Source organism: Neodiprion lecontei, chromosome 1 (assembly GCF_021901455.1).
Source record: "Neodiprion lecontei isolate iyNeoLeco1 chromosome 1, iyNeoLeco1.1, whole genome shotgun sequence".
Taxonomy (NCBI): Eukaryota; Metazoa; Arthropoda; class Insecta; order Hymenoptera; family Diprionidae; genus Neodiprion; species Neodiprion lecontei.
The window spans coordinates 10719995-10746586 of record NC_060260.1 but is presented as its reverse complement, the minus strand read 5'-3'; the positions used below and the strand labels follow the sequence as shown (position 1 = coordinate 10746586).

At 38.2% G+C, this 26592-nt stretch overlaps 1 protein-coding gene and 4 non-coding genes across 7 annotated transcripts in view; 4 read left to right on the top strand and 1 right to left on the bottom strand.

Moving 5' to 3' along the window:
• Positions 1–26592, top strand: part of LOC107226613 (mannosyl-oligosaccharide alpha-1,2-mannosidase IA) — a 277631-nt gene that overhangs the window by 96424 nt on the left and 154615 nt on the right. The window contains exon 1 of one of the 3 annotated variants that reach the window (XM_046746420.1): positions 21385–21605. The exons of the other annotated variants lie outside the window; for them this stretch is intronic. The gene's annotated coding sequence lies outside the window, so the exon portion shown is untranslated. Of the gene's footprint in view, positions 1–21384; positions 21606–26592 lie in introns of those variants that run through there. 3 annotated transcript variants of the gene reach the window in all.
• Trnai-aau lies at positions 8570–8643 on the top strand. Its single transcript has one exon. It is a non-coding gene; the product is annotated as a tRNA-Ile (tRNA).
• On the bottom strand, positions 8920–8992 carry Trnar-acg. Its single transcript has one exon. It is a non-coding gene; the product is annotated as a tRNA-Arg (tRNA).
• Trnat-agu lies at positions 12674–12747 on the top strand. Its single transcript has one exon. It is a non-coding gene; the product is annotated as a tRNA-Thr (tRNA).
• Trnad-guc lies at positions 21589–21660 on the top strand. The gene has a single exon. It is a non-coding gene; the product is annotated as a tRNA-Asp (tRNA).

The following is a 26592-nucleotide window of genomic DNA, read 5'->3' as shown; positions in this document are numbered from 1 at the left end:
AAAATCCCACCTTCGATCAACACAAAGCACTTTGACTCGGTGTGGGTTGCTGTTATTCCCTTTTCTTACCTTCAAGGCAGCCAACGGCTCGGATGAAATTTCTCAGCGACTTGCTTTCACCGCAGCAACCTACCGCTCGGTGTTTTAGAGTGAAATTATGTGACAGTAGGCATTTGTAAGACGTAAACCTAACAGGTCAGATAAAATCACGGTATACCAATAAAAAAAAAAAAATAAAAAAACAGCTTTGAGCATCGGATCGACCGCCGTTCGGACTCTGCTACTCATTTGGTCTCTGATCGGTTGAAGCGAAACGTTTCGTCGGACCGCAATATGACTTTTTCTCAAAGCTGCGAAAAAACTCACCCCTCACTCGAAGTTACATGATCGATGATTTTAGCACCTTACATCTCAGATTCCGATGTCGGAATATCCGCGTTCGTGATAATACGGTGATTTTCGTTCGGCATTGAAATTTCCAAAAGTGTCGAGTACCGCTTCCGCTTCCACCCTGGAGGTTCGAAATTGACTCGAGACAATTCTCAGCAATCGATTCACCCGATCCGGCCTCGAATCTCGTCCAACCGACCTAATCATCGGAGTATAAAAAATCCATCCTGGATTCGAAGATGGAATAAAAAGACGTTCGATTCAAGGGATTCGGTCGAGACGAAATTCGTGATCCTTCAGTCTTTTCCCAGCTTCTTCCCGCCGGTCCTCCGGATAGAACGAACCGCTCGGAAAACAGTCGGGCTTAATTTGATCTTATCTTAGTTGAAACGGATGCGATCCTTCGGGTGCAGCCGAGGCAGAAAGCCGGCTCGATGGTCAAGCCTGGCTCGCTCTCTCGCGTATGGGATGAAGGCAGAAAGGAAGACGCATTATAAATAACGCTTGAACGTCGCGCAATGTAAATGCAATACAAATTGGACTCGGTCTCTTATTATTATTCATTGAGGACATTTGTTAGCTTATCTGACGTCGCTGCTGCGTTCTGGACACAACCGAACGTGGATCTCTCCCTCCGTTCCCTTTTATCTCTCATCCCTTCCTTCGCTTCTTGTTCGCAGCGGCGCACCGCAAGCCGCATCAAGTAGCGAGACTGATTTGATCGCGCGTGAGGCGACGCGTTTCTAAACCGACAACACGCCGGCTGTTCGTCCTCTTTCTATACGCCGTGGTTATGGACCTTTTGCGTACCGTGACGTATCGTATCCTCCTCCTTGTATCTTTGCGGTTGGCGGACATGCGTGCCATGCTCATTGTACGTCTCTGCGGTGCGTTGTCGAGTTAAACGCGGAATACGAGTTGCGGAATTCACGAGATCGCGACGCAGTCTAAGACGCAAGTGAAGTAGAGAGTTAAGCGTATTTCATGATTGGAGTGTGAAGTTGGATCGACGACAAGATGGAAAAAAGAAATAGTAACCATTGAGTCGTAGATCGTATGATATTCTGGATATTACAATTTTTAAATTCGGAATAATTTCACTCGATGTCAGATACAATACCGAGCTGAGAGAAATTTTTAGTTCCGGTTACCGAACTAAATGAATATTAGTTTTGAATAAATGAAAATTAGTTTTTTAGCTGTTACCGGAAAGTCTAGTATCCGTTACTATTCTTTCTCATTACGATCACTGTTGCTATATTTTCTTGTTACTGTTGCGAAAATTTAACGCTTGTGCGACAATAAATTGACGCTAAAGCCTTGTTTGACTAAAAAAGTAGAGTAAATCTCACAAACTGATTTTGCGTTGCAATAAACAAAAAAGGATCGACAACAGCGCAAAATGGTTACGCGTACCTCGTTTTTCGTAATTCCAACAATATTCAAACAGTTCTTTTTTTAACGGTACCTGTTTTACTGAGTTTTTTTAGTCACTGTAACAAATGAAATTTTTGTCACTGCGTTGGAACCATTAATTCGAGTTGGACGTTTGTCACTTGGAATTTTTGGTACGAAACAATGCGAAATGTTACATTACTTACGCACCAACAGGTAAGAAACAGAATATCAAAACCCACGCCTGTACGGAGATATGAAAAATTTTGCCGTCAGAAGCACACAACAAGTTGGTTTGAAAATAACACAGCGCGTAGCCGTGAAGCGATTTTTCACAAAAATTGTAAAAATACTTGGATTATACGTAAAACCAGAGATCATCAATATGAATCAGACGTAGATACGAGTTGAATTGATCGTCTCGCGCTCGGGAAATGGATCTTGACATTCCTGATATAACACCAGGCGAGGTCGGGGAGGTGGATAAATATGAAAGAAGCAAAGACATCCGTCTGAATATCCGACGTTTACCTGTTAACGAAAATGGACTCGAAGATCGATAAGAGACAAGTCGATCGAGTTGAATTTAGATTGATACTCCACAAGCGGCAACAGCCGTATTAAAAAAGTCGAGTGATCCGAAACCCGAAACCGTGGTTCACATCCGCTGTTGCGATTGTGTGAGGCGAGGTTTCCGTATAGATTTCTCATTTGGAAAGTGAAAGATTGAAGAGTAGGCGGGGAACGAACCGAGTTATCGAAGAAGTTTGAAAAGCTTATTGTGACCTTTTAGAAACTTATCACTTCGGGAGCGAACAGGAATTAGCACTGAGATATACGACTATCAACAACACTCGGCACGGTCGCAAAACGCGAGCTCGAACTCCTATCCGGGAAAACTAATTTTCTTCTCCAAGTTACAACACCGCATTTTATCCCCCAAACCGACCAGCGAGACATGCGAAGAGTTAGGTTGCAGACGGTTATGAATGAAATTTGAAATAATGTCTATCTTCGTTTAAACGAAAGTCGAAATTCTTTCGGTTACGTTGGTTTTTCCAATAAATCAAACCTCGAAGTCATATCTCGTCGTCAAATTTGGACAGGTTTCACCGGGACTAACTTTTTATGTGTATAAAATTGTAGAATTGATTATTGTTCAAAGTAGTAAATTAGAATTTGAATTTTTAACCCTCGGTTAGGAATTTGAGAATTTTTCAGAAACCGAGTAGAGTGCGATAAAGTAAAACGCGTACTCGTACTTCGTAAGATGTCTTAAGTTCGCTTGAAGTCATTTTAAAATATTCAAATCGAGATTTTCTTTTTAATGCTTCTCCAACGATTGACACGTTAACTTGAGCCTCGTTCGTAATATGGCAATGCGCGTGTAAATGACTGTAAATGCGTTTAAATCATTTTGTTCTTTCCCTTGCTATTAAGTTGGACAATTGTCAGACATAAAAATGTGACGTGAGTTTCGTTTGATCAGAGAAAGGAGTAACCTTATGTGTTCATTCTGGTTGAAACGAGTTTGATCGACGCTGTTGACACCGACTGTCGCCCAACTCTGGCACTCAATGGATTGAAAGTACACTGAGAAAAATTTCATTTGTTATAGTAACTAGAAAAATTCAATAAAACTAATAATTTCTCTCGGTATATGTAAATTGTACGCTTGAATTGTACATTAAATTGGGAACTACTCAAATCCACGTTCAATCAACATTGGCATTAAAGTGTCGATCAGTGGCCCTTCTTCTTTCGTCAGTTGGATCACCGATTGTACCACATTAATGTAATTTTTTTTCCCCTGTCTTGGTTAGTTAAAAATATTTAACAACGGAATCCACGTACACCTCAAACTCCAGTGTTAATCTATCGCTCGTACGAAACACCGTTAATTAAATACACCGAACGCGGTGAACGCACTAAAAGCAAATTGATATATGAATCGTGATTTCATCGCTTCGAATGCTCGGTTATGCACGCGAACGATTCCATTTCCATTTTAGACTGAAATCACCGGAATATTTTCAGCTCTGTATTTGGATGCACGTTCGACGTATACACCTCACTTTGAACGAATGAAGTTACCAATGCTCGTTCTTTCCAAACCAAACTAGATACGAAAAAAACCCACCTTATACGAATTTAGAATGACTTTTACATGTTCTTTGAGATACAATGATTTTGCATTGTAGATTTTTGTCAATAATTGCGGAAACGACGTACGAAATTTATTTGAGTAGATTTGTTGCAGGGAATTCATTCGCAAAAAAAAAAAAAAAAAATACCGTGCAACTTTTCCTCATGTTTGTCGGATATTTTGCTTTTTATTTGAAAAACGTAGATTTCAATTGTTTTTCCCACATATCGAGAATATATTTTCGTGATCTAATTTCTTTGAACTTATCGAAGACAGTCGAGTCACGGCATCGACAACGACGTTAGAATCATTCAAATTTTCGTCCATCACAATTGAAAAGTGTCGTTTTCCGTTAGACGAAAAATATCATACCGAGAAAATAAGAGAAAGAAAATCGTGCAAAGTTGGATTTTCAACGAAATGTCCGCGTAAATCGTGTGAATCTCAAAGACGATGTTTGCTCGGTAAGTAACGAAGGTTATTTTACATTACATTTTCCAGAAGGATATTATTGTGGCGCGTAGCTCCAGTGGCAGAGGAACAATCATCATCACTCGCGTTCTCTCAAACGTTGAACAAATTCAATGTTGAAATATGCCCCGCGACAGGATATTATCAGCTTAACGCCGTGGGCGATGCTTGGCAATATTTTACTCGGCGTCGACGAAAGATTGAATGCCGACTGTAAATCTTATCCGACTAAAATACGTCGGATTTAACGTCTCGCATCGACCAACACGCAACGTCGAGACCTCGCGGAGTCACGGCTTCAAGATTTCCTCTCACTTTCTGTTCTTCGTTTTGTTCCGTAGTCGTTGAACACTTCTGCACATTGCGGACTGAACCGTAGCTGCAGCGATTTCAGGTGTTGCGAATTATTCGGACAACTCGTCGAGACCGATTAATTAATAATCGTAAAAATTTTTGAAATTTTCATTCTCTACTTCAAGCTTATTCATATTTTACTCGTGCGTGATTTTTTTGTTTTTTTTCACGTTGCAGAATAAATGTTGCAACGGGTTTTGAAAGCATGGTAAACAGATATCATTTTTGAATGGAAAAAATGTATGTTTTTTTTGGAGATTATTGAAGATAACCCGAAGCTTGGTCTAATCATTTCATCTTATTATTCGTCAGAAATATTTTTCTAAAAAATTTATGGACGCGATTGTTATTTTTGACGATATTCTTTGTTTTGGATTTTCGATATTTTTACGTTCGGAATCCTGGTCATTCTGATTTTCGGTTATGCTGATTTTTTACACCCTCTCGTTGAGTAAACTACTAAATTTTTCGAATTTTTCTCTATTGTAACTTGAATCTTCGGAACCTTGCATTTCGGAACTTTGTTGTGTCTTCAATGTTTGATTTCTTCACTTCACGATTGGCGACCAAATGATACAGAATTAGGCGCTTTCGGAACTTTTCAAATTCGGAACTTCAACCCCGCCCTCGAAATCAATGCATACGTGGTGAGTATGAAATGTCGGTAAATCCGTGTGAATTTATCGTCTCGCAAATACGTCGCAATCAGTCTCTGATTACAATATCGTAGCGTAACACATTCGGAATTGATAAAACTGCAGTAAATAACGTTGGATTTGTCTTCGGAGTATAAAAAAGAGAGTTTATAGAATGGAAAGGAGTGATTTGCGATCCGCGAAGATAGCGAGTAGCCGTTAAATATCCTCGTTTCGCGGCTACCAAAATAAATTATTGTTTTGAAAATAAAAGAGAGATGATTTCGCATCGGGTGCATTAATCGCATGCATGCCAATAGATAAAACAAAGTCGGCCGATGGCTAATGGGTAATAAATATCCGTGCAACTCTTCGAGACGTTAAACGTCCCCTTCGGAATATTTTCGGGTCTCTTGGCAAAAATACGGCTCGACGGAGGATCCGCTTCGCGGAATTGCGATAAAATACATTCTAGTTTAAATATATATGCCAATAATTGTCCGCCTTATAAGCGCGCAACCAAATTGTTAACTTTGAGAAATTTTTAGTTCCGGTTACCGTTCGGTCCTTAACTATTTTCATTTTTTACCACAATCGAAAAATATTGTTCTAGGTACAAAATGAAAATTAGCTTTCTAGCTGTTACCGGAAAATCTAGTATCCGTTACTATTCTTTCTCACTACGATCACTGTTGCTATATTTTCTTGCAACTGTTGCGAAAATTCAATGCTTGTGCAACGATAAATTGACGTTGAAGCCTTATTCAACTGAAAAAGTAGAGTAAACCGAAGAAACTGATTTTGCGTTACAATAACCAAAAGAAGATCGACAATAGCGCAAAATGGTTAGGCGTACCTCGTTTTTCGTAATTCCAACAATATTTAAACAGTTTTTTAACGATACCTGTTTCAGTCAATTTTTCTAATTCGTGTAACAAATGAAATTTTTCTCAGTGTTGTTGCGACAATTTGTGCGCGTTTCTGCGGGCGGAATTCAAAGCGGGAAAATTTCCTCCGCCCCTGCAATTCCGGAAAACTCCTCTCCCTGCATCGGCTGGCTTTTAAAGTTACTCACCTGGTTTTCACACCGAAACAAACTCCGGCTATTTATCAGCGAATTTCATCAGAGGTTAACTCGCTAATTCCCTCTGAACCCCTTCCGCAACCCCGATACGCCATCCTGGATATCAGCCAACATTTTCACCGCGCATTTGCAAGACGGTAACATAAAACTCAAGATTTACAGCTTCGCTCGCTCGCTAGCTCGGTGGTCACAATCGCTTCTCCGCCTTCTTTTTCATCCGCCAAATGAACCCGCGTGCCTTTGATATTTTGATATATCGACTTGGATCGATCGGACTTTTATTTTATTTTTTATTTTTTCTCCCCTTCCGAGCTTTTTCTCTATACGTGGACTCGTTTAACGTCTTTTTTAATTACTTTTTAGCCGAGTTCAAACTGCCGCGGTGATCGCGTAATAATAATTGTGTGATCCTGGGATATAAATCGAAAAATTATTACCCGATTAGATGTTCGCTCGTCTTTATCGCTGTTCGGGTATAAAATTCATGAATAATTGTAAACCGCGAGTCTGCTTCTCGGTAGGAAAATTTATTTAACGTCGAAATCTTCGACTTACGCATATCCGCAGGACGGAATTTTTCGTTTGCTGATCAGACGAATTACGGAAATGTAAATACAGGGGGAAATTTTCTAATTCGTAAAAGCGTTCAAGTGTTTTTCTCGCAGAAACAGTTTCTTTTTAACTCTATTTTTATCAAGCTTTATTCGATTCGATTAAAATTGTGTGAGAAATTAAAATGAAAAAAAAAATAAATAAATAAACAAGTTCATCATCCACGAGTAATTTTTGCTCATCAATCATTTGTATCGACTTGCATTTGGGCATTCAGATTTTTATGCATTTATTTATTTTTTTTCAAATCAATAATTGCTCTTGGTAATATTTTTATTTCATTCATTTTTATGTAAATATCATAGTGAGATTTCTCTTGTTCTTCAATATCCTGCCTGTTTCCTCTTTGTACATGAACGTACGCCAAACTTTTGGAATACGTCAATTCGTGTTAAAATTTCTAGCCAAGATAGATCAGAACATTAATGCATCTGATATTCTCGTCGTGTTTGAAAAGCTGATCAAATGTTCTTTCGTTAAAATAAGCACTTACTCCTGAAATTGCAAAATCATTCAGTTTAATGAGTCTCAGCTGTCCAATATCACGCAATTCGATCCCGGCTGTTACAGTTTCAAAATAGCATAATAGCATCGGGCGTTCAACTGCAGAAAACGCTAAAAGCGAATTCTCACACGGATAACGAATAGTCTATTATATTAAGTAGTAGTTATTCATATTGCAATGATCTCTTAGAATTTGTCGAATCGCAGTGCTTTTATCACGTCGGAATATCTATATCACATGCTTTGTATCATTCGGATTGTAACTTTGCAATGCGCCATCTGGTGGAAAAAAAATCAAACTAACGCAAAAAGGCTGACAGTTGACCGTAAGACCGTATTTTTTCGCATATGGATGGTGGAACAAGTATATTATTGATCTTGTTTCAGTAATTTATGTGACACGAGTAATTTGAAACTCCAAGAATTACGATTTTCCTCCGTTGAAATTAAAAACTTGGGTTATGAGGTGATAAAATGGCGCCAAGAACCGGCCTCTGACGTCATAAGGACATTTTCCAATAATTTATTACACGAGACAATGTGTGTAGAGTTCGTTCTTTTCGTACAAAATAATTAGACGAACTTTTCCCGGGGCTCGGATCCTGATTAAATCTGAATATGTTCTGTGTAACAAAATTTCTCTTTCCATTATTCATTTTACGCGTTGATCAAATACTGCGGTGATTCTAGCGATCCGTATTCACCAGTAATAACATTAATAAAAACTTTCGGTGAAATAGTGCAATGGAAATGACTTTCTAATTTTCATTATTACTATTACTGTATCGTTTCAATACAGTTTCTCATCTTGTTTCTAAAAATTACATCGATCGGTTGATTTGAAATTACAAAATTTCACGTGTAAGAATTGCTTGCTAAGATTCACGCAACATACTGATTTTCAAGAACTATAATAATCGCTAATTTCGGGGTTGCTCTTACAGTTTACTTTAAAATTTTTCAACTGCAACACTCGTTGGCCCATTAGCTCAGTTGGTTAGAGCGTCGTGCTAATAACGCGAAGGTCGCGGGTTCGATCCCCTCATGGGCCAGTGAATTTTTTTGCTCCATTTTATAAGTACTGCCAGTATTGCACGGGTTTTAAAAAGGACAAAAAAAATCGGTATTGAATTTTCCTTCGATCTCAATTTTATCTGTGCAATCCGATTATTCTCGCTGCATGCTTTCAGCTCGTCAGTCGTGCAGTTATCTCGAATTTTGATCGAGAATAGGCACTAGGAAATTTCAGTGAGAATTGATGACAAAAAATAGCACCGAATTGACACGGTAAAAACTTCTACAATCGTTTGGAAAAAAAAAATTTACATCGATCCTGCCAGGATTCGAACCTGGAATCTTCTGATCCGTAGTCAGACGCGTTATCCGTTGCGCCACAGGACCGTTAAATCTCAGCCAGAGCGGCCAACTTTCGTAGAAAATACCTCTCGGCGAGCACGTTGCTGAACCACGTGGTCAAAGGCGAGCGCGGTCAGCGAAGCTTTGCCTAAGCTCGACTTATGCCGCCGAAAGTCAAAGGTGTCAATGTTTCATCAGCCGTTGACCCTTGATCAAGTGATAGAAATAATGGTCAAGCTGCAGCTCTTCGTTCGATCGTGATTTTTCGAAAATACCAAATGGTAACGGCGGGATTTCTACTTATCGGCCGGTTTATATGAAATCAATTAAGAAATAATAACATTGATGCTAAGAAAAGCTAAAATTGTTTTATTTATCGAAACTTCTTTTCTCCTGAATTAAAGAAGAAATGGACTTTTGTCTTTCATTCTCGTTTTGGAACTTCAGTTTTGAGGTAAGGTTAGGTTCAGTCTTCAGTAACGGTTGATTCAAGTTTAACAACGCTGGAATCCATTTATCTGAATATGTTGTTATTGTTTTTTTTTTTTGTTTTACCGAACATCTTGTCAAACGTCTTTCAACATTTTGTCCTTCATCGATATTCGAGAATCAATTAGAATCAAAATAATTTTCAAACTTTAGTTTCTAGCTATTACATCTTTGGTTTAAAAATCAAAAGCAAATGTAGTTGGCAGATGTTAGGGTATTACGGAGAGCTCAGTGTTCGAACGGCAAGCGTCGATTTGGGTCTTGGGAAAGTGTAATAATAACTTCTGGTGACTCCGTTTCTCAAAATAACTACGAATTTTATGCAACATATGTCGAAATATTGATAGATTTGTCCTATTTTCTCTCCCATTCAATATGGCAAGAAAATGTTGAGTTCATTCCTCCTGAATGCTGGCTGAGCGTTTGCTTTTTTTTTTTTTTCTTTTTATACTCTACGTACTTTGTAAATCATGGAGGAATATTTTAAAAGTTTATCAAAAGCGCAGTAAGAAGGAAACCTCCTATTGATGGCTGGCTCTGGCTTTAAAGCGATGTCCATATCGCCTGTTGCAGACTTTTTGAAAGTTTTCACGAATATACCTTAGCCATGATTTCTATTATTCCCAGCGATGCGATTATTTACGTGCATGTATTGTGTGCAACTCTTACGTACACCTGATGAAACGACGATGCGTTGTGGGAGAAAAAAGAAATTAGAAAAATCTTCACCTACGCTGCAGCGTTCCGGTTCTATTGAAATATCCATTGAAACGGATGGCGCAGAATACTGTGCCACGTAATTACGGCTCTGCCACGGCTGGCGGTAAGCATTTTATGGCTAAATTGACGGCATTAACGAAAATGGTTGGATCCATTAAGCCGTCGAATGGAAATTAAGAGTCGTTTTACCCCGCTCCTCCGTTCACCCATAGCGAATTTCTACCCTTGATCGACGTCTCTCCCGACTGCCAAAGTTCTCTAATACTCGCCTTTTCACTTTTTATAATTGTCGAAATATCCCTGATCATTTGGATGATTCGACGTTCTCGTGTTATTAATTTTCCAACTTCCCTTCGACTTCTGTCAGGGCCAAAGATTCCAGATTTCCATGTTTTCTGGAAAAATTATCGAGAAATATCTTGTCAGGGATCAGAGTAGCGAAAGAAATTGAATTTTCTTCGAACCAAGCGATTTTTTTTTTCCGTTGTTAGCGGAAAATAACGCTGACTCTGCATGGCAATAATGCACCAGCTTGTACTCTAAAGTCTAGACGCATTATCCTCAAGTGTCTGCGTGTAGCAAGTACTTGCAGGTACTTTTACTTGTGCATACTTACAATGGTAGGTCTGAAAAGCTTCACAGAGAATTTTTATGGGGCGAGGTTGAAGTTCCGAATTCGAAAAGTTCCGAAAGCGCCTAATTCCGAATTATTTGGTGGCGAAACTTGAAGTAAAGAAATCGAACTTTTACGAAACAACAAAGTTTCGAATGGTCGGAAATCCAACGGCTTAAAATTTCGAAATGCGAGATTCCGGAAATTCAAGTTACGATAGAGGAAAATTCCGAAAAGTAAAATATCGATGGAGTAAAATTCAGAAAATTTAAATATACTCGTACAGCGTAGTTTACTCAACGAGTGGGTGTAAAAAATCAGAATGACAAGGATTCCGAACGTAAAGATATCAAAAATCCAAAGAAAAATCACAATGGTGAAATTTCACTAAGCCAGAAATTCACAGAATTGAAAATGTTCGATCATTCGGAATTTCGATGTTGAAGATTTTTCAATTTTCTCATTTTCATGCTGTCGGAATTTTGACCTGTCAGAGTTATGCGCTTTCGCCATCTTATCTTTTTTGAATTTTGAGCGTCGGGTTTAGGACCGTTCGAAATTTTGATGTTTCGTCAAAGTTTGATTTCTTTACTTCAAGTTTCGCAACCAAAAAATTCGGAATTTGGCGTTATCGGAACTTTTCAAACTTGGAATTTCAACCATATCCCCATTTTGATCGTAAAATCCTTATAACCGAATTGCGGCGACGAACGAACAAAATTGATATCTTCGCATGGATGTAATTTCATTTCTGTATACATAGCTGTATTTGACTTGATGATTATACTACTTTGTTTTGAAGATTATTATCAATGATTATGTACTCGAAATTTAAATTAAAGCTGACTTTTGTCAGGTGAGCAAACTCGTCAGATAAAATTCATCGGAAATGAATAATGTATAATCAGCGTGTGAAAATTCCAACAAAGGTGAATAGTTTAAAATTGTAGCTTCCGTGAGTTGAAAGTCAATAATTTTTCGTTGATTTTATTACGAAATAGTTTTATATTGAATGTTTATCAAATTATTATGTCAGCAAACTATGATGACTTGCATTTAGCATCGTTTTAAAATGCTAAAAACTTTCACGCTCGTTCAAACGATCTTATTCATTGTCAAACTTTTCTTTGCCATGCCTCTGGAAAAAATTTCAACTATTCAGTTTTGGAAGATCTTAATGATATTGATTTTGATCAAAAAATAGCAATATATTGAATTGATTATTTACAAAGTCACGGTAAATTTGTAAAAAAAATTTGTAATTAAATACCTCATTTTTTCTTGAATCGAACAAAAATAATGAATAAATACAGTTTACGAATACGTTTATTTGGTGATTAAACAATCAATGCCCGACCATCCATTAATCGAATTGACAATGAATATTGATTTTCAACTCCACAACTCCCTAAAGCGCAGAAATTTTTCGAACCTTTGAAAAATCTCATTTCTACGTATGCGTGAACTCGGCTTGACTGATGGCTCGCATTTCACCTCGTCGTCCCTCATCAACCCTGCGTTCATTCTAAGGATCCTGGCAAAGTGGCACATATATTAGTGTCGACTTGATTACTTTGCGAAGTAATAAATCTAAGGATTCGTATAAAAATTTGGAGATACAGAGAAGTCGAATTAACATTGACATGGCAAAGAAATGATGGAAAAAATAAAAAACATAGCCATTGAGAGTATAACTTAAAGAAATTTCACCGTTTCTCTAAAAAATATCACGTTTCGTTGCGTCGAGTTCAGCTTTGAGATTAACGATGTTAGTGTTTGATTCCTAAGTGTAACCAATTCTCTCTGAATCGATGTTTGATCAAGTGTAGAGAAAAACTTGCCTCTAGAATGACGCTGTGTGCTCAAAAATTGTCAAGTCAGGAACATAATTCTTCGCTCACGTGGGCGCCGTGGCTTAGTTGGTTAAAGCGCCTGTCTAGTAAACAGGAGATCGGGGGTTCGAATCCCCCCGGAGCCTCGTGGAAGTTGTTCCATTTTTTTCAGTATTTTTTACAGATAACAGAAAAAATATATTTTTTTTTCCCCCATCAATTTCATTTTGTTCGTAATCATATGATCGAAAAAGTTTTAGTCATTCAAATGGAAAGGGTTAAATTTTTTGTCTACTGCAGATTTCTCACTGTAATCGATATGCTACAATTCTGATTATAGCAAAAAAAAACAAAAAAAATTCGAAAAATTTATCGAGTAATTGCAAAATGAATGTATGGAACTGTAAAACTATTCGACAATGAAATTCGAATATTCATATAGCCAAGAAAAATTTGCATAATGTAATATCAAATAAAACTGAAATACCCAACTATTAAAAATGTTGAACGCACGAAGAAATCGCGAAGACTGCTACATTCGTGGAATAAAATGCATTGAATTTTTCCGCTGCACTTAACTCAAGTTTGCGGTGGAAAATTCCACGCCCACGTTCTGTAACACCATTAAACTTTTACGATTCAAGTTTCTTTCCGGCGGTACGGAGGCTGTTGCCGCTACAACGACTCTTTCGGTTCGACGGTGCGGGAAAATACAAGAGACCGCAAGGCAAATGGCAAATAAAAATCTCCTCCGTGGTCGAGTCTGAGGGCCCCGATCACCACGTACTGGGTGTACCGGAAGGTCACGGTTTCACCCGTTTCCTACGCTGAGAGGAAACGGTGAAACTTAGCAGGCTGAATGGCCAACTTCACGGAAAGAATAGAAGAGCAGGTTCTACTCGGAACTGCAGTAAAAGAGGGACATGTCGGATTTTTTTCGGTGATATATCCCTTTCAGTCACAGTGCCGTGGGATACTCAGCGTCCCACCTCAAAAATTTTCAAGTCCTAGTCTTATCACAGTTCATTTACAACTGCAAATGATCTTTGTTACTTCGGAGTTGTGATCGGCGACCCCAAAAACATCGAATTTTCATGGTTTTTTCGTTTTTCATCTTGGAATTAGAAATTATCACGTTCTGACTTCAGATTCGTGATCAGTGACTACAAAAAATCGCCGAGTAAGAAAATTTAGCCCAAAATATTGAGTTGAGAAACGTGCGACTGAAAGGGATATAGTTCGTAAAACGCAGAATTAACTCTGAAAACATTGAAAACTACTGTATTATGCAGACTACAATATGCTATATTCATAGTAAAAAATAGAGTTAACATGGATGTTTTTTTTACCAAAAACATTCACGTGCCCTTCTTTTCTTGCGATTTTGTACAAAATTTACTCTATTACTTTTTGGGCGTACGCATGGTTGCGAAACAAATTGTATTATATCGGTAGGTGAAATCGTACCGCGGCGATATTTTGGAAGATAGGAGAGCCAATTTGTTTGAACCCAGTCCTGAGATGTCAAACTCTCAGAACTCAAAAATGAAAATCTAATCAATACCGTTCCACTACCTCTTGTTCGAGCCAGACAAATCAGAGGAAACGAGTAAACGTATTTATCTACTCGCGAACGCATGTGAAAAATGTTTTTACACCGTGATCCTATCGTGTTTCTTGGTAGGTCTGCTGAGCCCTCCTCCATCGTCGCTGGTAAGGCTAGATCCGATCCTCAGAGGAGGTGAAATCCTTAATGTCGGAATTCACACGTGCCCCTAAGCGTCGGAGTCGTTTGCCGATGGAAGGACGAGAAGAAGAAGCCACCACTCCGAGTTTCCGGGTGTGCTATAAGAGATTGTGTATAAGGTACCTATAATATCGCACATCCTGCGAGGCATCGCGTCGTTGGCGCCGCGTGTGGCAAAAAAAGAAAGTCAAGAAGAGAAGCGCCAGGGTGAAATTTCACCTCAATCTCCCTTATCGGTATAAGTGGTCCAAGGCGACTTCGGGAAGTCTGTGCACAACGTCTGACATCGCGGCTCGCTTCGTCCAGGCAGTGCGTCATCTTGACTGGAGATATCACGGTGCAGGCGTAGAGAGGAGGAACGCCAGGGCGCCAAGACTCCATGAATACATTACAGGACGCTCTACTCGCGCCAAGGTGTATTTCTTAAAAATGGTACCGACCATCCCTTTCCTCAGAGCTGGCTGTTCGATGCGACTTGCGTTCTTGTGCAGTCCTGCAAACCATCGTTCACAATGCGTCGGTGCTGTGCTGTACTCGTACTGGTCACCTTGCAGGAATTTGCATTGGCATATACCTGAGTCGCGTTAATACGAACACATAGGTACGTACTCCTTGCAACTGGTGCTGAATACGTCCGGCACAATACCCTCGGCTTCTGTCTGTCAGTCTCGGTTGATCCTTTGGAAACGATGGATGAGCGGCGGAATTAGGGGGCGCGGTTTGACCGTGTGCAGCAGCGCACTTGAGTCGGGTGGAATTGCAAATGTCAGAGGAATCGGAAACGGTCCTCACGATTGTCAAGGGAGGAAATTCACGAGGTTGAAGTAAGTAACGTTAACGTCGCGAAACATCGGGAAGAAATTCATTGTTTTGCAATGTTAGAATGACTTTCAAGGAATTGTCTTTTGAAAAGTATCGGTACGTTTCGTTCGGTGTGATTTACTTAATTTCGGACAATTCTAACGGCGCCAAGCAAAGATTCTTCCTTATCACGCATCGCTACAGTAACGTTACCGACTTCAATCGCATGGAAGCGCTTAACAAAAGTGGTCGCTTATCGGCATGCGCGACCTGTACAACACCAAAAGCAACAACAATGACAACGGTCCGATATACGTGTATTCGGGATGGTGTTTTATTAAGCAAACTTTTATTTCCGAATTTGTCATAAAGTTGGGGTATAAATATCACCTTTGTCCCTCGAAAGCTACAGGCTCTACAGTACGGTGGTAATATTTTTCGTTCCTTATTTGTTGGAGTTGAGATTTTTCTTTTCTCCGCTTTGCTCGCTCCTCTCAAGGCATAAGGCACACACCGAGTGAATCGTGACCATATTTCAAACGGCGAATGGTACTCGCGCGACCGTCCTGTGACCCACTGGTTATTGTTAGTAAACCGACCTTATTAAGGCGCGATCAAGCCCTGCGGACTACCATAAAAGAGCACATCCATCTTCGCCCTTCGGCATTCAACGTCGTTTCCCATCATTTGTTGAGGGAAGGAAATGAATCAACGTCCAAGGACGCGTTTTATCCATTCTGATTTATCGAGTCTTTGACCTTCTCCGGTATGTCATAGTAACTTCGGCTCGGACTGCCTCGAAGAGAGCGTGCGAGCCAAGCCCGGATTGACCCTTTATCAACTAACATGCTTCGCAACTATTTGCGATAGTCTATAACGATGGAACTAGTTCCGGTATTCAACCAGTCAGCTTCCTTACGGTTATCACGGCATTGCGGAAATTTAATCCTTCTTGGAATGGTAAGGTGGAAGGGAACGTATCGCTTGGTAAACGAGGTTATCGAATCGCCGATTATGGCGGTGAAGCGAGCACATCCTAGTCCATTTCACACTGCACCATTCGACCGTTTCTACCTTGAACATTACTGTGAGACGAAAAATCACGCCTTTTAGGTGGTTTAACGCAGTGTAGTCGTTATCGAGAGTTCTCACCGCACCCTAACGGCGGTGAATCCAACATCGCAAAAGGATGCAAGTCGGTTGTGAATCATCGGGATGGTCTCCAAGCTGGTTGGTGTTCGCTCCCGACCCGACTGACCGCTAAATGCGCTCGCCGTTACAAATAACCCGAGCGTTGAATCGGAATATTGAACCTCTCGTTTTTTCCAATCTTTTAACCGTGCAGTACTGGTTTATACGACGACACGGGCATCGGTCAAGGACGCGGAACGTGACTTCCGATTTTCGCTGTCTCTTTTCATTCCAAGGCCTGATCAGTGTGAAAAAAGGCTTCAATTTGGTTTACGTTGACGAGAAAAGGGAAATTTGAAACAGTTTTTTCCTTTCGCAGATCCTTGAATCTTTGGAACCTAGCAATTTTTCATTTTTACTGTAAACTACGTAAAGAATTGGAAAAAAATGAATGGAGGCTCGGAATCTTTGATACCCATTTTGTAATAGTCGATTTCCGAATCTTGTTGATAATTCTGTACAGCAATAAACAAATGACAATTTTTAAATAGAGTAAAGACTTTTTTGGCAATTGGATTGGATGGGAGTAACGTTCAAAAATATATTATACGTAACAGAGAAGGTTATTTTTAAATACCTGGTACCATGGAAAACTATTTCAAACTATAAAACTATGATAAACACACGAACTTGATCTCCCGCAACATTATCGTTTATTTCGTTTACACAAAATTATTAGGTACCTCAACTTCGAATATCGGTATGTAAACGAATTTTTTTTCTCAGTAAGCGTAATTAACTTTTGGTCATATCAATTCCTGCGTTACGTAAACTTGGAGTAAAATATAATAGAGAAAACACCGACGTACTGGCAAATTGACGTTATGAAATTGAATCCTAACAGCTGAGCAAACTTCAAGTCTCTGATATCATACGGAAATTCGTGTTTTAATTACAGCGGTATTTATTTATAGACGCTTTTCTGTACCGGACGAATGAGTTCCCATTATAACCATAACGAAGAGAGAACCGAAGGGGAGACTCGTCGACGTTATAAACCATACACTGCTCCTTTTCTCCAATTAATATACGCACTTGGAAAATATCGTATATACCAATTATCCGTGTACAAATCCAGATAGCGTATCGGCGTAGAACAAGAAGATCGCATCTTCTAATACGCCACGCCTAGACATCACGTCAAGGTTGTCAGCCTACGGCTAATCGGTAATCATTTACGGCCCAACCTTCGGCAATTAAAGTACAACTTGAAAGTGAAACTCGCGATGCGAGTAACAAGGAAATTCACATCAACGTTGCTGTGTGTAATTAATTCGTTGGAAGATATACTTTTCCTCTCGTCTTGTTACATTCTTTTCAGGGAAGAAAAAAAAAAAAAAAATGCGTAAATCTATTGCAAGGTGCGCTGCTAGATACCTACGTGTGTTGTCACCTGCGTTAATCAGTTATGGTGAAAAACTCGTTAGCCAAGAATCGTAGTGAAGATAATTATACTTTGTCAAAGAATTTCCGGCTTGCGATATTTTTATTCAATAATCACGTCGCAACATCGACTAACTTTTCTTCTACAACACGATATTCTACGTTACATGTTTTATGTATGGACAGCTTCAACATTTAATTAATTGTCATCGTTTCAGGCTGAAATTTAATTTTTCCATTTTAATGTCTTGTAGTATAGGTACTTATAAGATGCTAAAATACTGCCAGTTTTTCAAGCCTCTTATAACTCGTAGAGTTTCGCAGAAACATATTTATCATTTTTTAACTTTGAACAAATTCATTTTCACGTTAGAATTTTTATCATATCCTTGTCGCAGGATAAAATCAGATCCGATTTGTTTTAGACGCAGAAATAAGCGCCAGATCGTTCCCGTCATAAATTCCGCTTTAGACTGAATCCTGAAAGACTGTTAAAAAAAGAAAACGCTTCTTTCAGAAAAAAACCAAGTTATATCGACTTTTCCCAACTTAAATCTGAAACTTCACATTTTTATCTGCGTCCAAGTTTTAAACTACCGTAAAATTTTTTCCCGCCAAACCGCGAATTTACTGATACAAATTTCAAATTCATGATGAGAATTGGAGAACATTGAAAAAAAAGTTCTTTAAAAAAAAAAAAAAAAAGCGATGCTGCCTACGACTCCAACTTCGGTTCGGTTCAAAACGGATTCCACGTTCTCGGAAAAATCAGACTTTTTTGCATAAAGAACATTTTTGACCGCAATAAAGGATACGATTAAAATTCGAACGTGAGAATCAACATGGCGCAAAGAAGAGCGATTCTTCCTTCTTCGTAGCTCCATTTACTCCCACAAGTCGATGTAATTTGAGTGTGTCATGAAAGTAGAAAATGTCACGTTTTAAATACACGCAGACGCGAAGCGTCCTTTTTAATTCTTTATCCGGACGTTGGGGCGTAGGAATTTATTGTATAAGTACGCCCCCAAGTCCCTCCTCGGGGTACGTGGGAGGTTAAATTTTGAGGACAAAAGAAACGATTCATTCTCATGAGAGCGAGCTCATCCGTAGGTAATGAAAATGATTTAAGGCCAGTGCGCCGTTATTGTTTCGCTATTCTGTGCTGTGTGTATGTATGTGTCTGTATATATATGTATATATATATATATATATACGTATGTATATGGGAGAATAACGAGGACAGAGCGCTTGGTGAAGGAAATATTTTTAATATCGCTAATTTTACTTTTCTAAGAAACAAAAGAGGAACTAACGAGAAACAGATTTCCTTGTATGTGGTTTGCACAGTATGCGGTAAAGTTTTGTTTTGCAGATTTTACCGGCTAAAGATAAAAACTTTTTACGCGTTTTAAGCAGAAAAACAATCAGCTTAGGTTCCTAGTGACGAATGCGGAAAATGCGAAGAGTAAGATTGATTTATTGATTAATAAATTTTATCACGCCTTGGCTACGCTTGGGTGAATAATTAATACAGGAAAAATAAGTGAAAACGATGGTTTGAAGTTGAAAATTAGGCATATATGTACAATGGGGTGTTTGACCAAAGAAATAATAATTTGCGATTTTTCACCGTGGCACGACCTAAAAAGTTTGTTCAGGTCAAAAGAAAGATTCTGTAAAAAGATGAGCGTTCTACGTTACGCGAAAGATCGCACTGCTTTGATTATTCAATTTTTTTCCACGGTTTCTTGAATTTGCGAAACAACACGTTGCAGCATTTCAAATATTATTTCTTTCCTAACATTCATATTCAACCCAAATATCACGATTCGTTACGCAACGACATAGAAACAGCAAATCTTATACTCCTAAATTGAAAGTTCATATTACGTTATAATTATTTCAAAGGATTGAATCAATAATGAAAAAATCCTCAGATAAAATTAAATTCGCAAACATCGATTGGAGATTTTATGTTACAAACGTGGGTCTTTTTTGGAACGTAAATTGCTAATATGATTGATGTAAGTAATAAAAAAAACTTCATTCACGATTCTTCTTAAATTTAAACAATTGTATAATAGTAAAAAATTAGGTGAGCGTGATCTTCCACATAACGTAGAACGCTCATCTTTTTCCAAATCCTTTTTTCTAACCTGAACAAACTTTGTACGGGGTTCCATGGTGGAAAATCACAAATTATTTTTTCCTGCAACACCTTAATATATAAATGACAAAATTTACTAGTAAGGTTCCATTCCCATTTGGTTAACGCATGACGTACGTAGGTTATTTTATAGGAGAACGTACGTCATGCGTTAACCAAATGGGAATGGAACCTTACCAGTAAATTATCAATTATCGATCGGAGATTGATCGGATTAGAGTTCGAGATAGGGAGACAGAGAGAGATGGATGGGTGTTAGCATTCACCTGTTATGTCTTGAAGGAAATAAGGAACTTAAGCTTAAGCTTAAACTTAAATTTGATACTGGGGAGGGAAAAATAGGGAAGCCTTCCACAGGCAGCGGTGTGTCGCCAAACCAATAACGCACGAGTAATCACTATTTAATGACTCAATAACGTCGCTTCTCGCTCTGGGCATCTGTCTCGTCGTGAAACCCCGAAGATTATTCCCAGGGATTCGGGATCGCTCGATAAATTCACTTTTTATTTTTAATTTTCTATTTTTTTTTTTTTTCCTTCTTTCCCTGTAAGCACTCTAAAACTGAAGTCTTCCCCTAAGCGTATAACCCAAAGCCGGTTAATTTTCCCCTTAAACACCCCTATTTTTGCCAGTCACTTATATTTTTTCATAAACTAAAATCTACTGTAGAAATCGATTTGATGCTCGGGAACAATGTTTATACTTGGAAGAAAGAGAAATAAATAAGCAGCGGAACAACTATCTCATATGTATCTCACAAAACCATCATTTTTACGGTTTAATCGAGTTTCGTTATATATATTATACGGAATACGTGCGCAAATCCAAAATTATTTTGGTTCTACATTTAGTTTGAAATATTGACGTTGTTCTCAAGCAGCAAATTAATTTTTTCAGTCCATTCTAGATTATGGGGAAAAAAAATTTAATTAAACGACCGGCAAAATTTCAATCGTCCCTCGGTACCTATGTGTTAATATTACGCGAAAATTTCTACATTTACAGAGGATTGTTTTTCTACAACACGAATATATTTTTCGGTCGCAATCGGGAAAATTTCAATATGACCAAAACAACGGCCACCCTGGTGTGTATCTGACTTTGTTCTATTTGGTCAGTACTGTGAAACAATCTTGGTACAATTTCGGGTTTTCGAACGGTCGACTTTTTCAACTTTCGGGATTTTCACCCCCACCCTAAAAATTTTTGGAATTAAAAAAATGCAGTTTTGTTTTATCCTCGTAGTTGCATAAAAGTATTTTGGGGTTCAGGTTTTGGGTATTTCACAAAATTTTAATTTTTTAACTTCACCCCGCCTCAGGCGATTGGACTTCCCAAACGTTAAGCTACTAGCTTCAGCCTTGTAAGTAATCTACACAACGCATAATGAGCAGCCAATAAACATTTATCCAGTAAAATTCCCCCCGTCGTTTATAACAACCAATCACCATTCCGTCGTCGTCACACTTATAAGGTCGACCGCCTGTCGAAAGGAACGTCAGTTCAAGTTGCCTCCGATATCCTCAGGCAGATAATCTCCGGTATTTTCTCTTTACTATTAATCGTACTTCGCACGTGCTGCTTTTTACATCGTCGTCGATAAAGTCGCTGCTCTAGTATCGGCATCAATATTGATATCTAGTTTACGAGTGATAGAATTAAGTTTCTATAAGAAATGTGTGGAACGTAGTAAGTATATCCTCGGTAGTATAGTGGTAAGTATCCCCGCCTGTCACGCGGGAGACCGGGGTTCGATTCCCCGCCGGGGAGGATATATTTTTTGATTTATTTATTTATTTATTTTTTTTTTAATGGAAACCTCATTTTTAACCGCAATTTTTTTGCTTCCCTCGGGCAGCTTTTTCATTTTATTTTGGACAAAGTGTTTCAACTAAAGGAGATTAACCCTTTCGTGGACACATTATTCTTTACACTGAAAAAAATTTTTTATTTGTTACAGTAACTAGAAAAATTTCTCTCAGTGTACATGCGATTTCCTTAAAGTTTTGCACGCACGGGCTTCTGGGGTGGCTGATTACGAATCTGGACTCGAAACTCGAAAATTCAAATTGGCGGATCCAATATAGTGAAAAAACCAAAACAACAAAATGATAAAGTTTGAAAAAATTCTGTACAATTTTTTGGTGTGTATTAAGTTTGTGTAAAAATTGGCGTTTGGATTTTCTTTGCAGATTAGCAGAAAATGCTTGTTTCGTGGAAAATTACGGATTTCGACCATTTCTTTACATGTGCTATTTTTGCAATAAATAAATAGATAAATAAATGTTATATATTCTTTTAGACTCAGAAATAATTCAAGGGACCACGTGGAATCAAGAAACTCGGCAGTTTTTACCAAAAAACCTCTTACGTAGGTCAATTTAGGTGCCAGGGGCTACTCCTTAGGTTTTCCAAGAAAATTCATTAAAATTGATAATCGTTATATTCCGAAAGCTAATGGATGTGACAAAAACTTTTTTCTTTTATTCACTTCGTTGCTTCAAGTGTATATTATACACAGGAATTATTTCAGATTTTTGTGATTTGTGCGCCATGTCGAAAACTACAATTTTGCGACTTTATTGCCATTCTACTACTATTTCCGACCATGTTTTGAGAAAAAGTTGCCCGAATAGTTATAAAATACCGAGATTTGCCTTTTAAATACATAAATTTTAAAATAATACATGTATAACCTTATCTAATATCCAACCTCACCATCCTGTAAACAAGAGCTTTGAGTTGATGAAACCTCTTATTTCAGAGCTGAAAATAACAATTCGAATCAATATTTTATATCCATTTTCTTAGTTCATCAGCAAGTCAAAGTTGGAATTTTCCAATAAAATATAATACTGGTAATCATTATGATAATAATGTACGGGATTGATGGAGGGTTTTATTCTTGTACGAAGTCGTTCGTGACTGCATATCATTACGGAATATGTTAATTATTAATGGCAATTAACAGTCACAACTAAGGAACATCTTTCCTCATATTAAAATCTGGCGAACAGCCATACGCGTCATCACTCGAACTACGAGAAAACTGTTTATCTATCCGGTTTTTCAGGAGCCATAATTGTTATGGAATAACGCAGCGGCTAATAGTAATTGATAAATAATGTTGTCTACGACCATTTAAGTCTAACAAACACGCGAAACGGCCGATGGAGTTCGGCTTAGATACGAGCACGGATCTTTCTTAATTGACTCGCTAATATTAACCGCCGTCTATACGGTTTTTCATCGTAATCGAATATCGAGGACGGCCCTCCCCCAGTATCGCCAAAACGTAAAGTAACATAACAATTAAAAAAGTAATTCATTATTGTTAGGGAATACTCCTGAAGGACATTTGCTTGGTCGATAATAAACTTTGATTTTTAACGATAATGTGGTACATGAACTTAGTAGTTTATCTTTATTCTTCGCGATTAAGCTAACGTATTCGTAATTATTAAATCTGCCATTTTGTGTATTGTATAATCTTCGTCTATCCTCAGTGTTTTCTCTCAATTCGTGATCTTTGACTGGTTTTTCCAGTTTATTCACGTTGATGGTAAAGCCTCAGATCCGGCAGAGAAAGGCTGCTTGGCTAAATTGATTTAACACTTGTTATTTGCCATTATATTCATTCCCCGAGAGAAGCAATAAATTTTTCCCAAACCTCACGCGTGGAAAACTTGTTTAGAAAAAATTGAAACACTTATCGTAACGATGTTTTTCAAATTTTCTGCCAAAAATACAAGTGAATAAAAATTTTTGTTCAATCAATTCGAGTCAAAAACTTCGGACTATTCAGATTTTCATTTTTTACCGTAAAGTTTAAACACTGCGGTTGCCTCGATTGTGTTGTCGCATCTTTTGACCTTATAAAATATCATTCCCAGATCACAAGTAATGCGGATCAAGAGCATTTTCACGATTGAGAAATCAACGAGGTGGAAAAAGCTCTCGTCGAGAAACGAGATTCTAACTTTTTTAACTCGGTAAAAAAACAAGCTCCGAAGAAATCTCGTTCGGATTATCCGAGGAACAACTGCTGTTGTAAGAATAAATTAATTGGCACGTATAGGCGTCAATAGTAAATGCATGCAATTTGAATTGTACGTTCACAACAACATTGATTTTCCCAGGACTTCTTGGATATAATTCGTTACGTAATCGAACGATTCATAGTCATGATTACAATTCTCGTCACCATAGGTGTGGGCAATAACATCGAATGCTGCATTGACGCAATACTCGGACTTCGGAATGAAAACTTTATGTTCAAATGGGGCATTTGCATAATCAATTGTTCCGGGAAAACTAACTAAATGTCTGTTCTGTTATGCTTTCAACTGTCATATCGAAGTGCGGTAGAATTTACCTCGCTTCTCTCGTTTTTTCCATCTTTTTTTCTTTCCGTCGAAAGATTTAGAGCAGAACACATTAGATGTGACAATTCGTTAGACCAACGATGAAAATTCTCAAGCGCTGAAACGAAAGGAAAATTATTCCAGCTTGTATACACCTAAGACAGAAACTGGACTAGCAGTCGAAAAGCCCTCTCGAAATTCCCTGGGGCGAATTGAGGAAACGTCAAGTTCTTTTATTTTCCGAGGGCTCGCGTGTCTGCAAGGCCTTAAAACGTAATGCCCGCTTCTGTTCGGGAACAGATGGGAAATATATTTCAGGGCTGCGCGGCTTAGGCCGTCAACGTTTACCGTCACGAATCCCGACGAAACGAAGCATTGTTTATTTGAAAATTGCTATATTATATTATTTAGGCTTCGTTGCTTGTTTGATATTATAATTTTGGCGCGTATAACGCAGTTGTCAAATAAATTATTTGACGTATTCAATTGTTGTTAATACGGTTAATAACATTTTTATCGGTGATACAAAGTATGCCATTATTGAAAACGACTTGAGAGAGAAAAACAGGAATATTGATATTCGTTCGAAATTGAAAAATTTTCACCATTCATAAACCGGACGAAAAGATGTTGATGTACTGAGAAAAATTTAATTTGTTACAGTAACTAGAAAAATTCAGTAAAACATGTATCGTTAAAAAAAACTGTTTGAATATTGTTGGAATTACGCCTAACCATTTTGCGCTATTGTCGATCCTTTTTTTGGTTATTGCAACGTAAGATCAGTTTATGAGGCTTACTCTAATTTTTTAGCTAAACAAGGCTTTAACGTCAATTGATTGTTGCACAAGCGTTAAATTTTCGCAACAGTTGCAAGAAAATATAGCAACAGTGATCGTAATGAGAAAGAATAGCAACGGATACTAGACTTTCCGGTAACAGCTAGAAAACTAATTTTCGTTTTCTACCCAGAACTATATTTTTCGATTGTGATAAAAAATGAAAATGGTTAAGGACTGAGCGGTAACCGGAACTAAAAATTTCTCTCAGTGTGCGTAATTTACGGCTTTCACACAAGTTCAAGCTAAAAACAGAAACGTTCTGTGATTTAAACAAATAAAATTATCTGGCACTCGGTGCTTAAATGATGCATGAAAAATTTGATTCTACTGAATTATATTTAATTGACAAATTTAAGAATCAACTGCGGATTTACGGAATTGAATAAAATTTTCCAAAATACAATTCAATCGATGTCTAGTGGCGTAAAAATTTTACTCTTCATTCTTAGAATATCGAAAGATTCGCTTCGACTATTGGAAAAATTCTTGCTCCGAGTTGAATATCTTGCCTCGTAGTCGTGCTTTCTCCCCTGACTTCACAATCCACCGATCTTACCTGTACATCTGAAGCTTACACGTCGATGGCCAGTGGAAAAAAGGCGATGTGTATTTTCGTAATGAACCGTAATCAACTATGGATTTAGGATAGCGTAATATTTTCTGAATCTGAGTTAGAGCTTACAGGCACGCGATGGAGCTAAAAAATTACTGTATTACGTTGGCTCATCGGGCGAGTTCGACAGAGCTCTAGAATCACGCTCCTCCGTGTTTTTCTTCCCTTCCTCGCGCGGTTTGGGGAGAGAAAAAGGCGCCGTGCAGGCACAATGGCCCTTGTGGAAGAATAGATTACTGCATCATGCGGGAGACTCGGTTTTTTTTTTTTTTTTTTTTTTTTTTTTTTTTTTTTTTTTTTTTTTTTTATGCGGTTACTAAAAAATTTACGTCAGTTCCATAGACGAGTTCATTTTTCGATTCATCAAACCAATCCCGTAAGTTTTATTCGGTGAACCACGTGCATTTTTTTTCAATATAGGTGTGAATATATTTTTCATAAATTGTTAATATATCCGCAATAAACGAAAAGTAGATGTAATAACAGTGTTCCAGGACGCAATGGCGACGTACCTACGGAGTCGGCCACGATTCCTACCTTACCGACAATCGGTACGCCGCCATATCGTCCCATAACTTTCTAATTATATCTAATATGGAAATGGGAAATTGAATTTCGAGTGACGAGTTAAACGTAGGCAAGAAAGAGCAACGAAAGGTCAAGGAATTGAGAGACGAGGTAAAGAGTAGAAACTAATTGTGAAAAAGAGAAGTAATATGTATAACAATGAACAAACCAACCTTGCCTTCAAAGCCTTAGAGCAAATTCCTTTGGCAATTTTTCTGAGAGAGGTTAATTAAATCGTATAAATGCGTTGCCCGCGAAGTTCCCGAGACCAATTTTCATTCGCGCACCGTAATGTTTTGCTCAATTCGCTCATTTA